This window comes from Neophocaena asiaeorientalis, unplaced genomic scaffold, assembly GCF_003031525.2.
Source record: "Neophocaena asiaeorientalis asiaeorientalis breed wild unplaced genomic scaffold, Neophocaena_asiaeorientalis_V1.1 scaffold225, whole genome shotgun sequence".
Classification (NCBI taxonomy): domain Eukaryota; kingdom Metazoa; phylum Chordata; class Mammalia; order Artiodactyla; family Phocoenidae; genus Neophocaena; species Neophocaena asiaeorientalis.
In genome coordinates this window covers 5,460,639-5,463,790 of record NW_020172364.1, presented here as the reverse complement: position 1 = coordinate 5,463,790, position 3,152 = coordinate 5,460,639, and positions in this window count along the sequence as shown.

The following is a 3,152-nucleotide window of genomic DNA, read 5'->3' as shown; positions in this document are numbered from 1 at the left end:
CATCGGCAGGCGGACTCTCAACCACTGCGCCACCAGGGAAGCCCGAGGATGCATTTTGAATTTGACCCTGAAGGATGGGCAGGATTTGGACAGGTAGAAATCAGAGTATGGCTGTCTGGTTGGAAGAAATATGTTTGAGAAGTCAAGAGGTGGAGAAGGGTGGGCTGTGTTTAGGGAATGGTAGAAACCCTTGTGAATGTGGAGTCCCTGCTCCTGAGCTGCTCACACAGGCTCTCTCAGGACAGCGCTGTGCTCAGCTGGCTTTTGGGGCAGCCTTTTTCCCAAGGCCTTTCTTAGACCTTTCCTCCAGGTGCCATTCTGCTAGATGCCTGTTCAACTAATACATTAAATTTAGCCATGTTATTCATAGAAAACACAAAGCAAGGCAGGGGGCAGGAGAGGCAGATGTAACAAAGAATCAAATAGGAAGTTTTCATTGAGAAGTATGGTTATTGAAATAAAAATGAAAAATACTTCAATAGGTCAAATAATAGATCAAATACAGACCAAGAAAAGGTTCAATCCGGAATCCCCATCGTCTAATTCGCTCTCTCTCTCGGTCTTTAGAACACAAGTTCTGTGTGGGGATTTGCACAGCACGCACATGGTGTGGGGCCTTTAGGGACTTTCCACCCCCTCACTTGTTCCCGTAAACCAATTCTTCTCCCTATCGTGCGCCACTCCTTCTCCCTATCGAAACCAATTCTTCTCCCTATCGTGCGCCACTCCTTCTCCCTATCGAAACCAATTCTTGGAGTTTTTCAGTTGACGGGGACTTGCCAGACAGCAGGTAATTTTCCAGTTGCCCGTAACAGGTATACGCCCTAACCGCCACAATGAACAGACAACTATAACGGCCAGAAGGTGGGACAAAAGTTCCTAAGCCAATGAATTCAAAAGTCACCACATTTACCCAATCATTGTGAGAATATACCCGCCCTATGAGTAAATAAACCTATAAAAAGTATGTGATTCCGCTTTTAGGGGTTCCCCATCGGCCTCCTGCGTGAGGTTCAGGGAACCCCGGTGCATCGGCTCCTAATAAACCTCTTGCGTGTTGCAGCGGCTCTCGACTCTTGGCGGTTCTTGGGCGAGTTGAAATCCCTCGTAGACCGTTTGGGTCTAACAATGGTAAAGGTGGAATTCTGACCAGGGCCCACATCCTGTCCTCTGCCCACTACCCCACACTGCAATGGCCCTCATTTCACCCCATCATGGTGGGTTTCCCCAAACAGAAGCCTGGAGTGGTCCAGAAAACAGTGCCAGTGTTGGCACTTATAAAAGTGCCAACCTTCAGCTATAGTCATACCCTGGCCATACAGAGGAGAGACAACATAAAAGGAAAAAGGCGTTTTTCTTTTAAACATCTCACAATCTCTGTCCCCAACCTCACTGCCTTAAAATTTGCAGTTAAAGTTTTATTTCTGTGAACAGCATGCATCATGAATGGCACGCCAATACACATTTTGTGGTCTTTCCATTTGATTTGCATAAATGTTAAACTTTGCCACTCAATCAACATGGCTTGAGTTTTCTTTTCCGAGGTAAATGTGCCATGGCTCCTAAAAGTTGGAGCTCCCATTCCTAAAGTAAGTGAGACAGAGTTACGTAGATAGCTAGTAGGTTTTATGTAGTCCCAGAGCCTCAGCCTCCTCCTAGGCTGTGTTGCTGTGTGTCTGGGGACTGGTAGGACAGATCACCAGGACACCATTTGCAGGAGGGCTGGGGAACCTTCTGGGGCAGGACCCACCCCCATGGAACAGAGCCAGCACTGACAGGCCTGCCTGGTACTGAGGCCTGCTCCATGGTCAAAGCAAATAACAAAATATTGTCTGTCACTCAGATTTGTCTCCTGGCCTGGCCCTGCTTTGAACTCATTATCTGAATTCTATTATGAGAAAGAACTGAAGAGGGGCTGTCCCCAGAGGACCTCAGGAAGTTCCAGCATTTATGTTTTGATGCCTGTTGACAGCCTATAACACAGAAGAACAAAGGGACCTTCTCCCACAGTCTGCACAGACATTAGCATGGCCCTGGGCGCTCCATGGCCTCAGCTGGGGCAGGAGAGGGCAGTGTCTAGCACTTGGAGTGGTGCCGGGGGCAGGCAGTGTGCCCTGCAACAGAGAATGGTGCTCTCACAGCATTTGATTGCTGTTAGAAAACAGTGTCCACTCACTGCACGTAGCTAATATACAGTATATCTTGAGAAGTGAACATTTAAATTAAATTCTTCCAAAAGAAACTTGGGAGCATTGTGTTTAAGAAGGAATAGGAAATGGTTACCCAGGAAAGTTTAAACCAACAGAGACCATATTATAGAGGGAGAGGGGGTGGCAGCATTATCTCTGTGAAAAATCCAAAACTAACAGTTCAAGGTTGATTTACTTTCTGATGTAATATAAGTTCAAATTCAGTTTGTTATTCATATGTCCTCTGTCCATGAACGCAAAGATAAGTCCAAGGAAAAGCTATTGACCAGAGAACCTGAGGCAGGGGGACGGGAGGGCATACAGTGGAGTGGATGGAGGTGGGGCTTATGCCCTAATTTCCATCAGCACTGCCTTTTCTTTTTTATGAATGATTGATGTTTCCTCAGGTTAACATAAGATGCTATGGGAGTGCCAATTTATGACATGTCAGCTGCTCTGACCCAACCCCAGACAGGATACCCTGAGCCCCGCCGCTGAGTAGAAATCTAACCCACCAATGCCTACAAGCCTCAGTTCTGCCTCCGCTCTGCCACTCTGATGGTGGCACGAACACGCTGAACCCAGTTTTCCCACCACGGTCGGGAGAACAACCATAACCCTCAGGGAGATCATTGTGCTCTCTCTCTCTCTCTCTCTCTCTCTCTCTCTCTCTCTCTCTCTCTCTCTCACCTTCTCGTACAACCTTGATTTTTTGCAGCTATCTCAATTGCTTAATGGTTTCCTCAGTAAAGGAATTTAGAAATTTGATACCTATTTAAATAAGTCTGATTTAAATTTCAAACTGTTCTAACACTTTCCATTGAGATAAATTTGCACACCAGGGAAAAGTCATCTTTTTAGAGCACGTGTGGCGACTTTGCAGCAGCTGCAACTTCACCTGGTGTCCCTGACAACACGGGGGCTGCTTTGCTGCAGCTCTTCTGCTCCCCCTGCTTTTTGTGC